Raw genomic sequence first — 18,457 nt, 5'->3', positions numbered from 1 at the left:
TATTATGCACTACTCCTAGTGACACTCTCCAATGGATCCCCACCCACCGTGAGGTAGGTAGGAGCGGATCATTATTATCCCTACTTGAAAGAGGAAGAAGCTAAGGCTGAGACAGGAGAATTGACTTGTCTCAGGTCACACAGCCAGCCAGTGGCAGAGTTGGGAATAGGACCTAAGAGCCCTGATTTTCAAACTAACCATCGGATCTTGAATTTCAGACACTGAATGACCTGAATAAAGTGCTCTCAGATGAGCTCCAGACCAACAACAGTGCACAATAAATATTCAGCAAGTATTTGAGGAGAACTGCAATGTTAGAGAGAATCATGAACTGCTCAGAGACAATTAATGCAGAGGAGCAGCAAAATTCATCAAACATATGATGGGTTCTGACTTATTTCCTTGGGCTTAAAAGAGAACAACAAGGACCTGAGTCTCCTCCCTGTCAATAACCCCCTGCTCAGCCAATCAGGGTAGAGACTGAGGACGGGAGGCTGAGGGTTCTCACCAGAGAGCCCAAAGGATGGCCCAGGTCACCAGTGGGGATCACTGCCTGAGCACTATTTCAGCCCCACATTTTCGGGTGGACCTCCCACAGTGGGAGCTGCAGAGCACTCCCCCGCAACACACACACACACACACACACACACACACTGCTCCTGGTGTTCGGAGGGGAACAGGAGAAAGGACAAAAGAAGCAAGAGGCAAAGAGAAAGGAGGGAGGGATGGATGGATGGAGGAAAAGGTGAAACCAAAAGGACAAACCCTAATGACCCCAGTGATTCTAAGGGACAAAATCCCAGGTGCGCAATAAAATTCTGCCTCCTTAAGCTCGTGGTTTCCATGCCTAGAATTCAATGGTCACCAGATGGATCAGACTGAACAGGTTTCAAACCTCGAGGAGGCTCTTACCTTCTAAACAGGGACGTCTGTTTTCTAGTAAAATCACTAAAAGGGAAGGAGAAAACTCGAAAGAGGTTCCTCCTGGCGCTCACGTACCTGAACCCAAATACTCTCTCAGTCCTCAAAGAGAGACCTCGAGAAGGAGACTTGCTGAAGCAAAGCCACAGGGGTCTCTGAGGTTTCCCTGGCCTCTCGCCCCTGTCCTGCCTGGCTGATGTCAGCATCTCTCTGTGAGGTCACCACCTCCCCACCACCTTTGACCAATAGTCTGAGGTCCTGCAAAAGGCCTTTGTGATGTCACTGCCACACCCCTCCCTTGCTGTGCTAATGTCCTGCCGCTGGCCAGGCACTTTGGAGGTTTGAGCTACTCCCTGTGGATCACCCCACTCAAGGAGCGTTCGTTCTAGGAAGCAAGCCGTCTAGACAGGGAAACATCAGACGCTGCTCCCAATGCTACACTCAGTTTTTCAGAAATTAGTCAACTTTATGGCCAGAAGAGACCATTAGAGCAGCTAATCTGACCCCCTGCATATCACAGGCCTCCTGTATGACACAACAGCTACTTTTGGGGCAAACACATTCCAGAAAGGCATCTAGTCTTCATTAAATGACATCAGGAGATGGCAAATCCATCACTTTCCTTGGTAGCTTGTTCCTGTGGCAAATCATCCTCGTTGTTGAATATTTGTCTTATTTGTAATATGAATTTGTCTCTTTTCACCTTCTAGCCATTGGGTCTTGTTATGCCTTTCTCTGCTAAATTAAAGAGCCCTTTCATACCCAATCTTTTCTGTCCATTAAGGCCCTTCAACACTTCAGTGAATTCACCTTTCAATCTTCTTTTGATAAGCTAAACAGGTTGAGCTCATTCAATAGCTCACTAGAAGGCATTTTTCTCCAGCCCTCAGAACATTTGGTGGCTCTTTGGTCATCAGATTCCTGAACTGTAGCTTGTTCTTCTGCACAGCATAGCTCCTGGAGAAGAGGGATCTGCAAATGTACATTCATATGATACCTTTGTTTAATTGATGAAAACATAAACTAGACACTTAGAGGATTGGAACCGATTTCAGCTGATGGACAGCTTTGCTAGGTTTTTATGCATTTGAACAGCGAAATGTTGAGTGTTTACATTCATATCAAGCACCCCCGTATAGTGGAGCTCCTGAACATAATGGAGAATGGAAATGAAAATGTTTTCCTTTTTAAAAAAAGAAAAGAAAAAAGGTTAGAAGAGAACACAGGGGTTTGAACCAAGGACTACTTCATTAGCAGTTAAGCACTCTACCACTGAGCTATACCCCCATGACAACATGAGTATGGAATTGTGATTTCCAGGACTTTGAAGGACAGACCCTGCTTCATCGAGCTCCTTTGCCATTCCCAGACCGCAGGTGGTTTTAAAAATGGGGTTTGATTAAACTTCTTAAATGTGGTAAACACCACAGCTTGCACACCCACCGATATAGCTTCTCCCACTGACATAGCTGCCACCTCTTGGGGAAGTGGATTAACTGCACCCACAGGAAAACTCTCTCCCCTCAGCATAGAGCAGTGGTTCTCAAACTGTGAGTCAGGACCCCAAAGTGGGATGTGACCCTGTTTTAATGGGGTCAACAGGGCTGGCATTAGACTTGTTGGGGCCTGGGGCTGAAGCCAGAAGTCTGAGCCCCACCACCCAGGGCTGAATCCCTCAAGCTCTGGTTTTGCCCTCCCCTAACTGGGGCAGGGCCCAGGCTTTGTCTCCCCTGCCTCTGCTCAGTGTGGAGGAGCTTGGTCCCTCTTTCCACAGCCATGTAGTGAGTTTTTTTTAGCAGAAGGGGATTGCAGTGAAAAGAAGTTGGAGAAACCCTGGCATAGAGCCTCTGAATATGTCTAGACTTGGCTCCCTGTGGCAGATCAGACACTGAAAGTACAGCCATGGAGACACCACACACCAGCCTTGCCTAACAGGCAAGAATCAAAACTCCACAGAAAGATGCCTGCTGTTTTTAACCCATCTCCCTAAGCCCTCAGCCACCACCACTTAACAAAGGGGCTTTTCTACACTATGGTTCTGGTCTCACTGAAGGGTCATTTCCAGTTGTTTGCTCAGACCAGCATTAGGGAAAATGGTGCCCTGGGCAAAGCTTGTACTTTGGCACTTCCCCACTGCCCCTGGATGATCCCCACTCCCCCTTTACCGCTAGCTCCTGCACTCCCAACTTTTGCGCCTCCTTCACCCCTAACTCCTGCCCCCTCCTGTGCCCCCTTTGCCCTTAACTCCCTGGGCCACCAGCCATTGCCTCTCTCCTGCAGCCCCTTCACATGGCTCCAGTGCTGGGGGCCCCGCACTTGTTCTCCCTTTCCCTGGGCTTTGGCATCACTAGCCCCTGATTAGTGAGTAGGGTTCAGTGGTCCCCAAAATGTGGGGCATGACTCCTAGGGGCACACAGAGGAACATTGATGGGGGCACCTCGGTGCCTGAGCCAGCCCCCATGGAGGGAGCAGCACTCAGCCCCACTCTGTCCCAACTCTTCCCAAACCCCACCCTCAGCCTGGGCCTCTGGCTCAGCTGTCAGAACTTTCTGGAGCGATGAAAGGGGAGGGGCCCAGCCTCTGTAGCAGGAATGCAGGGCAGGCGAGTTCACGGCAGGCATGGTGGGATACTGGTGGAGACCAGTTATGGTGATATAATGACCAGCAGCATTTACAATGACAATTTGTCACTTTAAGTTTGCTCCACAAAGCTCTAGGACTCTCGTCGTGGTGGTTTTATTTTGTCACCAAAACAGGGCAATTTTGTCACCAGACGTGGCATTGCAGTGTGTGCACCAGCCAGAAGCTGCCAACCGAGGGAGCGTTGTGTGTTTTTCACACACCTGAGCTATATAATGATGCTGAAATAACTTTGTAGTGCAGACCTGGCCAAAGATTCACTCACACACACAGCTTGCAAGGAAAACCTCACCTGCTCCTCTGCTTTGCAGAATCCAAACACAAGCAAAGCTTGTCAGGCCCTGGTGGGGATGGCAGGGAGTCAGGTGTGGCCAGACACTGAGTTTTAGCCACAAGCAGGCACCACGGCTTAGCTGGCTAAAGCACCTGTCTTGTAAACAGGAGATCCTGGGTCCAACTCCCAGTGGTGCCTTGTTGAGTACCTCTTGGGGCACCTGGTATTGGCTACTGTCAGAGAACTAAATGGGCCTTTGGTCCAACCCAGTAGGGCTGTTTAAATTATACTGATAACAGAATTACTGAAAGTCTGAGAGTTAAGAGCTGATAGGTCAGTGGTCCAGCCCATCACAGATGACCCCCCTCCCTCTGGGACAGGGGCAGGTCTGGGCTCTCACATCAAATGCTCATTGTGGCTGCCAGAATCTGTGAGAAGCTCATTTAGTTTGCACGGAGGGTTGAGTCCTGCTTTGTGCACTGTGTGTGAGAATGAAAATCCTAAACCGCCCTTTGAAATAACGAAAGCAGCAGGACATGTTATTGTCCCTGCCCCAAAGCAGACAGACCAATGGAGAAATGCCATTGAGTCCAGGCTAATACTCCACTGCCATTTTACATTTTTCGCTTGCTAAACTCCCTCCCACCCTTGAGGGCTCCCAGAGCCCAATATTGAGCTTGAGCTGAGATGTCTACACTGCAAATTTACCACCCCACAGCCCTAGCCTGGGAGCCTGCACTGGCATGGGACAGGCGTGGGTGTTTCATTGCAGTGTGGACATAGCCTAGCATTATGTCTACACTGCCATTAACACACCTACGTCACTATTCTCAAACCCTGGGTCAGTTGATTCAGGCTTGTGGGGCTTGTGCTGCAGGGTTATAAAATTACAGTGTAGACACTTGGGCTTGAGCCCAGCCTCCAAGACCCCACGAGGGGTGAGGGTCTCCGAGCCTGGGCTCCAGTCTGAGCCCCACGAGCCCAAATCAGATCATCCAGGCCAGCCAGGCCACAGGGATTTTGTCACAGTCTAGATGCCCTCTCAGGGTATGTCTACACTGCAATGTAAGCCCAGGGTTAGCAGAAGTCATGTCAGCAGCCCCAACACATAAACATAACCCATGAGGGAAAGTCCCACCCCCAAATAAGCTGGGCAGTGTCCTTCTCCCTACGGTTCATAAGTCCAGCAACCAAAAGTCCTTTAACATGAGCCATCCCCTCACTGCACCCTACTCACAGCTGTTGTCCTTAGTCAGTGCAAGCCCAGAGGTGCCTCTGTAGAGTTCACCTGCCATCCTGGATGGAAAAGGGGGAAAATAAGAAGGCCCCGTACTCACTATGGTGTCTAGGGACTCACTCATTCCTCCACAGCCACCCTGTCCTAATGTTGGTCTAACACCTAAATTTTTAGTATTGAGACCCAGGCCCCAGCCCACTTGGTTTTGGAATCCATGTCCCCTGCCTAGCAAGTGCTATTGAATTGAGGGTGAGTCCCTCAGTCGGGGGTCTGCCAAGCACAGTTGTGCTGCCCTCGATTCACACAACAAGGATAACAACCCTTTATTTCTCCTGCCCCTATAACATGGAGACTGGGAATCCAACACCAGCCAAAAGTGATCATTTCGGCAAGCGACCCAACCTATTTCCAACATACTGTAAAATCCACATGCAGACTCCTACACTAAACCTTGCAAGAAAATCTTCCTGAGGGGGTCTGAAGCACCTGCTGCTGGAGGGAAGGAGGGAGCTGTGGGTTGGGATTGAGGAGCAGCATGAGGAGAAGGGGCCTGTGGGTTGGGATTGAGGGGCACTGGGAAAAGAGGGGGCATGGGTTTAGGCTGAAGAGCATCCTCGTTTGGGGATCCAGCAGGACAGGGGAAGGCAGCAGGTGATTCTAATTCCTTAGGGATATTCTGTGTGTTTGTATGTGTGTGTGTGTGCAGGGAAGGAAGATGCTCTATGCCCAGAGGCCTTTATTCCTCCAGGCTGCAAGGACAGAGGGGCTGTCAGGAAGTTGCCCCTTCAAACCCACACACAAAAAGGCCCTTCTGAGAAAAGGGAAAATCCTGAAGAGAAAAAGTAACATCAAAGAGGACTCCAGCAAGACAGTTTAAGATCTTGGTGAGTAGTTTATCACCTGACCAGGGACTTGAACCGTGGACCCTCACATTAAAAGTCTGATACTTTGCCAACTGAGCTAGCCAGGCTCACAAAGCAAAAGAGCAAGTTGGTGCTGTGCAGAAACTAGTCAAGAAAACAAGAGCAGGAAACAATAGGGGAAACCTGCTGCTCTCTCTGGCCTGGTCAACACTATGAGTTTATATCGAATTTAGCAGCGTTAAATCGCATTAACCCTGCACCCGTCCACACAATGAAGGCCTTTATATCTATATAAAGGGCTCTTAATACCGGTATCTGTACTCCTCCCCGATGAGGGGAGTAGCGCTGAAATCGGTATTGCTATTTCGGATTAGAGTTAGTGTGGCTGCAATTCAATGGTATTGGCCTCCAGGCGCCATCCCACAGTGCACCATTGTGACCACTCTGGACAGCAATCTGAACTCGGATGCACTGGCCAGGTTGACAGGAAAAGCCCTGCAAACTTTTGAATTTAATTTCCTGTTTGCCCAGCTTGGAGCGCTGATCAGCACAGGTGACCATGCAGTCCCAGAATCAAAAAAGAGCTCCAGCATGGACAGTAGGGGAGATACTGAAGCTGATCTCTGTATGGGGCAATGAATCTGTTCTATCAGAACTCAGTTCCAAAAGACGAAATGCCAAAACATTTGAAAAAAATCTCCAAGGCCATGGTAGACAGAGGCCACAACAGGGACTCAACACAGTGCTGAAACTTAAGGAGCTGAGACAAGCATACCAGAAAGCCAAAGAATGTAATGGACGCTCATGGGGGGTGGGGCGACTGACATCTGTAGCTATCCCATAGTTCTCGCACTCTCTGAAAACCATTTGAATTCTTGGGTGAGTTCCCAAAGCCTGAAGGGTCAAAAAATATTGTCGCGGGTTGTTCGGGGTCTATGTTGCCCCCCCCCCAAAAGCAAATGGAAAAAAATTGTTTCTCGCCTTTTTTCAATGTCACCGTATGTCTACTGGATGCTGCTGGCAGACGCGGTGCAGCAGCATCCCCTTTCCTTCCCTTCCTGAGGGCAGACGTTATAGTAGGACTGATATCTGTCATCATCGTCCCGTGAGTGCTCCTGGCTGGCTTTGGTGAGGTCGGCTGGGGGTGCCTGGGCAAAAATGGGAATGACTCCCAGGTCATTCTCTTCTTTAAGCTTTGTCTAATGGAGATTCAGTCCTGCCTGGAATATCATAGCAGCTGGAGGCTGCCTGCCCCGCCCCTTTGAGCTCTACTTGCAGAGGCAATAAAGTCAGTGTTGCTTCAAATTCCTGCATTCTTTATTACTTCATCACGCAAATGGGGGGATAACTGCCATGGTAGCCCAGGAGGGGTGTGGGAGAAGGGAAGCAATGGGTGGGGTTGTTGCAGGAGCACCCCCTAGAATAGCATACAGCCCATCATTTCTGCAGGATGTCTGGGGCTCTGACCTGGAGCAGCTGTCTGCCTCTTGTTCTTTAGGAGGCTTGTCTGATAATCTAGACAGGACTGACTCTCCCTTTAGACAAAACGTAAATAAGGGAATGACCTGGGGAGTCATTCCCATTTTTGTCCATGTGCCCTTGGCCTACCTCACCAAGGCTGGCCAAGCGCACCCGTAACAGCAACAGATAGTACAGTATAACTTGCAACTATCATTGTTAATTTGGCTGACAACTATCTTTGCTAACTTGCAAGGGGATGCTACTGTGTAGCGCTGCAGTACCGCGTCTGTCAGCACCATCCAGTAGACATACAGTGACAGTGAAAAAAGGCTGAACGGGCTCCATGGTTGCCGTGCTATGGCATCTGCCCGGGCAATCCAGGGAAAAGGGCGCAAAATGATTGTCTGCCATTGCTTTCACAGAGGGAGGATTGAGTGATGACATTTACTCAGAATCACCCACGACACTGTTTTTGCCCCATCAGGCACTGGTATCTCAACCCAGAATTCCAATGGGTGGGGGAGACTGCAGGAACCATGGGATAGCTATGGGATAGCTACCCACAGTGCAATGCTCCGGAAATCGATACTAGCCTCGGTACATGGACGCACACCTCCGAATTAATGTGCTTAGTGTGACCGCGTGCACTTGACTTTATATAATCTGTTTCCAAAACCGGTTTCTGTAAAATCAGAATAATCTCATAGTGTAGACATACCCTGAGACAGCTTTAGAACCCTCTATGCACTATACAGCCAGGAGACAGCAACTCTCAGATCCTGTGTGGATTGTCTGGTGTGCTTGGGGCCAAGAGCAAACTGCGTACCCCCTGCCAGAGCAGAAGAAGTAAAAATAGGGGCTTCCCAAAAAAAGGGAAGGGAAGAAGAGAGAAGCAAGTGCAAAAGGAAGAGAATGTGCAGACACAGAACCCTACCTAAATTCTGAAATAGATTACAAGAAAAAAAAGAGAGAGAGCAGCATAAAGAAAACTTAAAAAACTTTCAGTAAGAACTGAATTAGAAACCTTTAAAACACCAGTTTTCACACTACCTTTACTTTTCTTCCAAATTCTACCAAAAGAAATTAAGACTTGCCACTAAACAACAGCTTTAAACAAGCTTAGATAACAGAAAAAAAAAACATTTATTTTTAAATTTGTTTTATAAGGACTAACCACTCAGTCTGTGTTCTCTTCTTCTCAGCTTCCTAAAAGGAAAGCAAGAACAGCCATCAATAGCAGACAGCAAACGCATTAAAGCAACACTGTCCACTCACTTCATGCTCAGAAAAGAACACTTTAACTCCTCATCGTGGTTAGCAAGGTCAGACACTTTCAACCACACTTCTCTAGTTACAAACTATAGAAATGATCCTTGAAAGTATAGTCTTAATAAAGCTGTGCTCGGCTACACACCCAGGCTAATGTGCGCAAGCTTTATTCCCATGGTGAATGTTTTCATACTACGGGTTTCACCCCCAGCGAATTAAAGAACAAAAATCTAAAACCAGGTTCCCATTTCATTAAAGCACAATTGAGACAGCTTTAGAAGACTGGCCATTAGAAGATGTTTATGTCGCTATTTACAGAAACACACCTCCTGATTAGCATGTGGAGCTCCTAGCAACTAATCAAACCCTCTTGCTTTGCCATACCTCTCACAGGCTCCTCTGTGCCACATGACAGCCAGTCAGGCACAGACAATGCGGACAGGTCAACCCTTTCTAGCATGCTCCGCAGCTGTTTCTCTCCGGCTTGCTCTCAAATTCATCTGCACTAGAAGTTTTTGCAGGGTTCTATGTTACTGGTGGTACCTGCACTAAATCAGTGGGTCTTAACCTTTAGAGACACCTGTACCCCTTTCAGGAGTCTGATTTCTCTTGCATACCCCCAAGTTTTACCTCACTTAAAAACTACTGGCTTACATAATCAGATGCAATATTTATAAAAATAAATCACTTGAATATAAGTATTGTACTTACATTTCAGTGTATAGTATAGAGAACAGTATAAACAAATCAATGTATGAATTTTAATTTGTTACGAATTTGCTAGTGCTTTCTATGTAGCCTGTTGTAAAACTAGGCAAATATCTAGATGAGTTGATGTACCCACTGGAAAACCATTGGATACCCCTGTTTGAGAACCACAGCACTAAATCACCCTTACTTTTAGAACTGGTGCCACTTGAACCAAGGCATTCTGAACCAGTTCAGTGCTAGTAGACAGTGGCAACACAGCTGCACTAGGTCTGTTGTTTCTCCCTGCACAATTCCCACTTGGAAAGAAGATATCTTCTGGTCTGACCCTATTTACTATTGTGAGCTGCATAGGCAACTTTCTCTGTGTTATGTGAGCAGAATCCACACACTATATACTACCTGTATGGCCCTGAGGATGCCACATCGGCCGCAGCTGCCGATTGGGCCACAAGTTGAGAATCACTAGTCTATAATTTTGCAAAGTCCATTGCCACAGGCTTTCCCCCCCATGGCTGCTGTGAGACAAGAGCACATGAAATTCATAGCAATATAAATATGAGTGAAACCACCCAAATATATTTATATAAAAACTAGACAGTCTCATTTTAAAACAAAGAAAAACACAGGCCACACACGGAGTGGGGCAAGAGTCTCCAATGATTTATACCCTCTCCTACCCGCCATTCAGCATAAGAATTAACCTAAATGGATCATGACTATTTACATAGAGCATCTTTCTCCTACAAAGCAGAATAAGACAAAAGGTCGAGGCTGTTCCCCTTCACATTTGAGGGGGAGGGGAGAGGAGTAGAAGGATTTAGATGCTCAATCCACTTCAGATTATGAAAGAAACCAGACTATTAGGTTAGGTTCCAGGGAATTTTTTTTCACCAGACAAAAGAGTATAAGGTTTAAACAAACAATTTAATACTGATACACAGTGATGATGATTGTGAAGCTTGGTTGAGGTAGAGGAGTCAGAGGGTGGGATATTTCCCTTGCTGCTAAATGATGAACTAGCAATTGGCTGAGCCCTCAAAGGTTAACTCTCTCACTCTGCAAGGCAGCAGGAATGGAGGGAGATATGCACATTTCCCTTAAGTACACTGGCTTGTTAATTAGATCAGCTTGCTGAGACCCCAGCTGCTGCAAGCTCTCTCCCTCCTGAGCCCTGCTCTATGGAAGATAGGGTAAGTGGGGTGCAGGAGCAGGGGGTAGGGGGCACCCTGACATTAGCTCCCCCTTCCTTCCCTCCCCCCAGCACAGCAAGCAGGAGTCTGGGGGAGCAGCTCCAAGGCAGAGGGCAGGAGCAGCACATGGCAGTGGGGGGAGGGACACAGCTGAACTGGAGACAGCTGCAGCACAGGGAAGTTAGGGGAGTGGGGAGCTGATAGGGGGCTGCCGGTCCATCCTGGTCCCAAGCCCCCCTTAACTAGCTGCAACGGGCTGCTCTTCCTGCAAGCAGTAGACAAAGCAGGCGGCTGCCAAACAACATTAGAAGGGAGCATTACACAACTTTAAATAAGCATTTCCCCTAATTGATCAGCAACATAACAAAACGTTAACCAGGACGACTTTAAGTGAGGAGTTACTGTAGGAGGGTTCAGGTCAGCTCAGCTACGTCTCTCAGGGGTGTGGATTTTTAATTTACCTCAGACAGAAAAAAAGAGAGTAACAGAAAAGAGAAGAAATAAGATGGGAAGGAAAACACCCAGTGGGGCATGGGAGATGTTGACATATGCAAATCCCTCATGTAAACCCCTCCCCCCCATGCCCTTCATTGTCTCCTCTACCCATTCCAGGGTTCCCCAGTCTTTCTCCATGGCAGGGGTTCTGTGTGTTTGATTCCACCCATAGCAAGGTCCCCCATTCTCCCCAATGGCAGGGGCTCTGTGTGAGCTGCTTTTCTCCCCATTCCACCCTCTACCCACTATACGGCCAGCAGACAGCAACTCTCAGATCCTGTGTGGATTGTCTGATGGGCTTGGGGCCAAGAGAAAACTGCATATCCCCTGCCAGAGCAGTAGGAGTAAAAATTGGGGCTTCCAGAAAAATGGGAAGGGAAGAAAAGAAAACCAGAGAAGAAAGTGGAAAAGGAAGAGAACGTGCAGACACAGGAACCCACCTAAATTCTGAAATAGATTACAAGAGAAAAAGAGATGGAACAGCGCAAAGGAATTTAAAAAAAAATTCAGTAAGTACCGAACTAGAAACCTTTAAAACACCATGCTCACACTAAACTTACTTCTTTTCCAAATCCTACCAAAACAAATTAAGTTTTGTCATTTAACAGACTCGTCAGCAAAAACTATGAATAGATTAATGTAACAAAAATACAAAAACATTTTTAAACTTGCTTCGTAAAATCTACTTTTAAGACCCTATTCATTCCCTCACGGCTCCCCAAAAGGAAGCAGGAATGCTCATCAATAGCGAACAGCAGCTATATTAAAGCAACACATGCTGCTTGTTTTGTTCTCAGAAGAGACACGGTAATTCCTCTTCATGCTTAACGAAATCAGAACCTTTCAACCATGACTCCCTAATTACAAATTATAGAAATGATGTCTAAATTACATTTTCAAAGCCCCAGCCTCGGCTACAAACCCAGACTAATGCGCACACGCTTTTACCCCACGGTGAGTCTTTTCATACAGCGGGTTTCACCCCCTGGGAACTAAAGGACACTAATCTAAAGCCAGGTCCCCATGCCATGACGCACACTCGAGGCAGCTTTAGCCCACTGGCCATTAGAAGATGTTTATGTCGCTATTTACAGAAACACGCCTCCTGATTAGCATGCGGAGCTCCTACCGACCAATCAAACCCTCTTGCTGTTACTGCCCGAACCGGCCCCGCCTCTCACAGGCTCCGCTCTGCCACGTGCCGGCGCCGCGCCCGTGTCCCCGCAGGCGGAGCCCGGCCAGGCGCAGCTCTGCCGGCCCGGGGCTGCAGCTGGTTCTCTCCGGTTCCCGGCACTAGAGACTTCGCGTGTCACGTGACCGGGGGCAGGCACCGTCTCTGGCCGCTTCGAGACTGGAGCATTGGGGGGGGGGAACCAGATGGGTCATTAGTGCCCAGCAGCAGCAGCCCCCGCCCCCTCCACTCCTCGCCCTCCCCCAGCGCCTCCCGCCCGCTGACAGGGGGGGAGAGGAGCTGAATGCGGGAGTGGGGCCTTGGGGACAGGGGGGGTGGGGTGAGGTGGGGGCGCGGCCTGGGAGGAGCCCGAGGGGGGGGGCAGCCCCCGGGCCCCAGCATAGTGGAAACTCGGCGCCCCTACATCGTACTAGTGCAACCGCAACCTTTTAAATGCTGCAAAGCGGAGGCCGAGCAGCGGGATTTGGTTCAATTGCTGCTCTCAGCACAATTCCCCAGCGCCCTGCACGGTGTAGCCAGGAGACAGCAAGTCTCGAGTTCTGCAAGTATATCGCCACGATTCCCCCCTTGAAACAGCAGCACCCATAATTCATAGCGATCTAAATATCAATAACTGTTAGTGAGCCCAGCCAAATAGTCTGGAGTGAAAGCTAGAGAGAGCTGGCATCGGAGTCAGGTGCTGCACACGTTCGTCTCCCTGGAGAGTGTTCGGTAACCATCTGTAGAGGTGTAACAGGCATTTAACTACAGTCTCTTTCTCCTGAAAAACGGGAAAAGGCAAAGGCTTAAAGCTGCCTGTAGGAGAATTTTCAAAGCCATACAAGTGATCTGGAGACTCAATTCCCACTGATTTCTAAACTGGTTTTCAAAATCCCACATCTCAAACAAATAAAAAAAGGCTGGTGAACAAACCCCTCACAACAACGCCTAGAAAAACTAAGTATTCTATAGATTGAGAAACAAAACCACCTATTATAAACTTCCCAAAGCATAATTTAAAAAGTTATATTTCAAAGCTTTTTCATTCATTCATTTAATACAAACCTGCCCCCGTCTATGCTGTCTCCCTCCCGCTTCTCCAGCGGGAAGAAGCAGCGGGCATCAGCGCCAGACAGCAGCTGCATTCTAGCAATCCCGCCTATTCGGTGCCGGATTGGAAGAAAACATGGTAAAAATCGTCCTCCAACTATCCCTTTGGAAAGCACGTCTCTAGCTAAGCGCCGGCCATTTCTCCTGCAAAGACACCCTCCCTGCTGCCAATCCCCGGCTACCCTGATTAACGTTGTAATGACTCGTTTTTAAAAACAAGGGGTCACGAAAGAAAATGGATCGGACCTTTTGCAAACAGCCTTTTTGTCAGCAGATGGCCACGTTCTTCACAGAAGTGGGGGGGGGCACACTTTGTAGTTTGTACAGGTCAAGTTTATTGCCCGCCCCAGAGGCTCCTAGCACCCCTCAGTTCCCTCCCACAAGCTCCCTATGTGCCCTCTCCCATCCCACTCTTTTTAGGGACTCCCTGAAATTCCCCCAATCTCAGACCTTACCAGAGAATCTCCTCACCCTTATTCTCCCCATACCAAGTTCCCCACACTTCTTCCCACACCAAAGGCTCTGTTCACACCCCCATTCCCACTTCCCCATGGCAGGGACTCTGTGTTCCCTCTATTCCCCCATGCCGGGGTCTTTGTGTACCCTCCCTTCCCCCCATGCCAGGTTCTTCCAATCTCCATAGGATGAGGGGTTCTGTGTACCTCCACTTATCCCCTCGCTTCATTTCAGGGCCCCCATTCTCTCCACCACTGTAGAGACTGTGTGCACCCCTATTTGCCTCTTCTCCCCCATTCCCAAACCAAGCTCTCCCAGTCCCCTTACCTGCCAGGAGTTCTGAGGGTCCCATTTTCTCCTCCCCCACTTCCACCCTACAGCCTGTACTAAGGGCTCAGAGAGGCTCCCAGAAAGTTGCATACCAACGAACTGGCAGAGCATTAGGGGTAAAAATAGGGGCTACTCGAAATGGGGGAGAGGGTGGAGAAAAGAAGAAAAAGTGGAAAGTGAAGAGAACTTGCAGAATTAATATCCATGAGCCTATTACTTTAAACTAGAACGAGGGCGGACAAAAGAGAAGGACACTGCATAAAAAGGTGGACTTAGAAGTTCAAACAATTAGAAGTTCAATTAAAAAACTGTTTCAAATGTTCACGGGAAGCCAGAAAAAAGCAGCAGGCAGGTAAGCTGGGCATGGGGGCGGAATGGCTTCCTCTGGCCCTGGCCAAGTGCCCCAGCCCGGTCCCAGCCAAGCACCCCCAGCTTGGGCCCGGCCCGGGGAGTCGGGCCCCGCGGCTCCGGCCCCGGTGCTGGTCCGGCCCGGGGAGTTGGGCCCCGCAGGGCCGGTTGAGGTCCCGGTGGAGTGGACCCAGTCCTGGCCCCAGGCAGTGTGGTAAGGGGGCAGGGAGCAGGGAGGGGGTATTTGGTTGGTTGTGGAGGGGTGGATAGGGGTCAGGGCGGTCAGAGGGCAGGGAACAGGGGGATTGAATGGGGGCAAGGATCCCGGGGGGCAATCAGGAAGGAGCAGGGGTTGGATGAGGTGGTGGGGGCACTCAGGGACAGAGAGAAGGGGGGGTTGGATGGGGCAGGAGTCCCGGGGGGCCATCAAGAATGAGAGGAGGGGTTGGATGGGGCTGCAAAGGGCAGTCAGGGGACAGGGAAAGGGGGGGATGGGTCAGGTGTCCTGGGGGGGTGTCAAAAACATGGGGGGTTGGATGGAGCATGACCTCCCAGGGGGGGCACGACCCCCTCGTGAGGTGAGAAGGAGGGAACCGGTTGTTAATATTTTGGCAGCTCATCACTGCTTACAGCATAGTGACAACCATACTACACAATTCTTATAACTTCATATGCATGAATGGTATACATCTATGGGTAGAGAAATGACTTTCAGCAGATCATATCCTTTCCCCTGATACCTTACAAGTCATGCTCTATATGTAAGATCACGATTATATGAAAATGAGGAATATGGGGGATACAGCCGCTCCCCCAAAGGTCTAGAATGTCACACTAAGATTCTATTTTCATTTACGTAACCAACTTTGACCTCTCTGCCTAACACTTATAATCACTTACAATCTGTCTTTCTGTAGTTAATAAACTTATTTTAATGTTTTATACTTACTTGTGAAATTGTCCAAAGTGCTTGGGAAAGCTGCTCAGATTAAAAAGGCTGGTGCATGTTCACTTTCTTTTTGAGGAAGTGGTGAATTAATTAATGAGCTTGCACTTTTCAAGAGGTTTTGAGCAGTGTAAGATGGTACATTCCTGAGGTGCAAGGCTGAGGGCTGGGGAGATATGCTGGTGTCTCTCCATGTATAATTGAGAAGTGGCTTATAGAGCATTCATGCAACTTAGTTGGGTGCATTGCTGCATGTTGTTGGCTGACTGATCACAGCACATGGAGGGGGTTTTGCTGCTTGTCACTAGTGCAGCATTGTAAGACACAGCCCAGGCTGGAGAGAGAAGAGAACAGAGCAGAGCAGTTCCACAGTTTGGGATTGTACCCCGCGGATCCCACCACACAGAGATCCTGCTGTGACCAGCCACGGTAATACTGTGCTTAGTGCTCTGCCTTGTAGCTTCAACAGCTTACAGTGACTTTGACCTTCTTTCCATGTTTATCCAAAGCCTCCTTTTGACAGTTGTCAGCAAAAAGACCCGTTTCTTTTGCAAGCATTTGTATGGCTAGCCAGAGTCGAGCTTCTCCGTTAACAAAAAAGATTGACCAAAAGGGGACAAGAGGAGGCACGTTCAGCAAGGCAGCACTGGATGCTGGATCCTGAATCTGCTCTTTATCCAGCAGCTCTCTTGGCAAGCTCTGCCATGGTGCCACGCTCTGGGACTTCTCCCCGAACTGCTCCATTTTTCATCAACAATAACATGAAAAGTGAAAGGACAGTCATTCTCCATTTCCTGCAAGCCCTGCAGAGAACCCTCTAGAAGGGGCTCTGTGCACAGCAGGGGCGGCTCTACGTTTTTGGCTGCCCCAAGCAGTCATGCGCGGGAGGCGCCCCGGAGCCGCGGGAGCAGCGGACCTCCCGCGGGCATGACTGCAGAGGGACCGCTGGTCCCGCGTGGCTCGGCTGGACCTCCCGCGGCTGCGGACGGTTCGCGGGTCCGGCAGCTCTGCTTGAGCTGCCGCAGTCATGCCTGCGGGAGGTCCAGCCGAGCTGCAGGACGAGCGCCCTCTCCGCAGTCATGCCTGCGGGAGGTCCAGTCGTCCCGGGGCTCCGGTGGACCTCCCGCAGGCATCACTGCGGCAGATCCGCCGGCCCAGCCTGCCGCCCCCCTCGGCCGCAGGGGACGCCCCCTAGATTTTGCCGCCCTAGGCACCAGCTTGTTTTGCTGGTGCCTAGAGCCGCCCCTGGTGCACAGATATCCCCAGTGAATTGCATGGCCGCACAACACAGGGTCTCCTGTCACAGCAAATTGCAGCGGAAGCAACCTCCTTGCCAATGCCAATAGCCTTTTCATCAACACCAGACTGAGGATTTGATTCTCTCCAATGCTCCGTTGGAAAGAAGCCTTTTCCTTCACAAGCAATTACTTGGATTGTCAAGGGAGGTCTCTTCTGTTTCCTAGGAAGACACAGGAAAATGTGAGCAGAGGAGACAAAAGCTATAGAACAAGGCACCACTGGGAGTTGAACCCAGGATCTCCTGTTTACTAGACAGGTGCTTTAGTCTACTAAGCCATGGTGCCTTGCCCAGCAGGCACTTTGCAACCCCTCCACTTGATGGTCCAAGACTACACCTTCAAATTCCAAAGTAAAAATGTTCCCCATTTCCCTCAAGACTTGCAGACCTTGAGCAGGCTGGCTCAGTGCACAGAAAGCCACAGCTGAGCTGACAGAAGGCTTCTAACATGCGCTTCTCCCACAAGCTGCTGTGATCAGATACTGATTAGTGCTCTGTGTTTCAGTCACAGCAGCTTCAGCTCAACTCTGAGTCATGGTAACCTTTCCATCAGCTCCAGATTTACCACTTAACACTTTCCAAGACTTAGCAAGGAAGGGTCTCTGTGTCTTGAACAAGCACTTACAAGGATTGTGCAGTGAGGTCTTTTCTTTTCATTAGAAGAAATAAAAGAAAGGAGCCTGACAGACAAACTAGGTTCAGCAAGGAAGAACTAGCAGGTCAAGCCAGGATCTCCTGGTGAGTAGGAAGGCTCTTCAGCCAGCTCTGCCCAAAGATCACTATCCAGAGGCCACTTCCCACAGAGTCCAGTTATGGTTACAGACCCATCCTGAAATTAGAGCAGGATATTTTAAAGCTTATTCTCACAGTAAAGTAACACAATTCAGCCATGTCGGCACAGAGGAGAAAGTACTCTGTCATTTCACAGTTATTGCGACTGATCTCACTGACAAACTTCCTTTCTCGGGCTGCTCCCAGCACTTTAGGAGTTTTTCCTCTTCTCCCTTCCAGCTGTGGTGATGGGACTGCAGCAGCTCCCCAGGGCCAGCTTTGCTCTTTCACTTACATCCTTCACTTCTTTGGCTGAAGCTCTGTTTGCCACCAGTTTAATCCGTAACTGAGACCTCAGGTACCAGCAGCTAGTTACAAAGGCTCAATTCCCATTGCCATCAGTGGGAGGTTATCCTGGGCTGCAGGATTTGGCCCATGGACAGTCAAGGTGCTACAGCAGCTACATTCTTACATGCTGAGTCCTGCAGCCTATTACCAAACTGCTCTGCCATAGTCTGCAGGGGGCCTGACTTGCTGAGAATCTGGCAGAGGAGAGACCCTGGAGCAGAGAAGGAAAATGTCCTCAGCAGTCACAGCTGGCAGGAGCAGCAAAGACTGAGTATCAGACACACTTTTTCACCAGGACAATAAATGTGCACAACCCCCTGATATATTGTGAATTCACGCCCCCTCCCAAGGAAGCCCTATTCTGCTCTATTACACTCTCATGGGATGAGAGGGAAGGTCCTCTCATGGGTAAATAACTGATTACAAGGTAGGAATAAATGGTCAATTTTCAAAATGCAGAGAGGTCGATAGTGGTATTTCAGGGGTCTGGGACAAGTACTATTCAACATATTCATAAACGATCTGGAAAAAGGGGTAAACAGCGAGGTGGCTAAATTTGCAGATGATCCAAAACTACTCAGGAAAGTTAAGTCCAAAGCAGCCTGCGAAGAGTTACAAA

At 49.2% G+C, this 18,457-nt stretch overlaps 3 non-coding genes across 3 annotated transcripts; all 3 read right to left on the bottom strand.

Moving 5' to 3' along the window:
- Positions 1 to 8,568: 8,568 nt before the first annotated feature.
- On the bottom strand, positions 8,569 to 8,785 carry LOC120376552. The gene has a single exon (XR_005587410.1). It is a non-coding gene; the product is annotated as a small nucleolar RNA U3 (small nucleolar RNA).
- A 2,960-nt stretch (positions 8,786 to 11,745) lies between these two features.
- LOC120375938 lies at positions 11,746 to 11,958 on the bottom strand. Its single transcript, XR_005586872.1, has one exon. It is a non-coding gene; the product is annotated as a small nucleolar RNA U3 (small nucleolar RNA).
- A 4,973-nt stretch (positions 11,959 to 16,931) lies between these two features.
- Positions 16,932 to 17,005, bottom strand: TRNAT-AGU. Its single transcript has one exon. It is a non-coding gene; the product is annotated as a tRNA-Thr (tRNA).
- Between the last annotated feature and the right edge of the window lie 1,452 nt (positions 17,006 to 18,457).

The sequence above is a fragment of the Mauremys reevesii genome, linkage group 12, assembly GCF_016161935.1.
Source record: "Mauremys reevesii isolate NIE-2019 linkage group 12, ASM1616193v1, whole genome shotgun sequence".
Taxonomy (NCBI): domain Eukaryota; kingdom Metazoa; phylum Chordata; order Testudines; family Geoemydidae; genus Mauremys; species Mauremys reevesii.
This window is presented reverse-complemented; position numbering and strand designations above follow the sequence as displayed.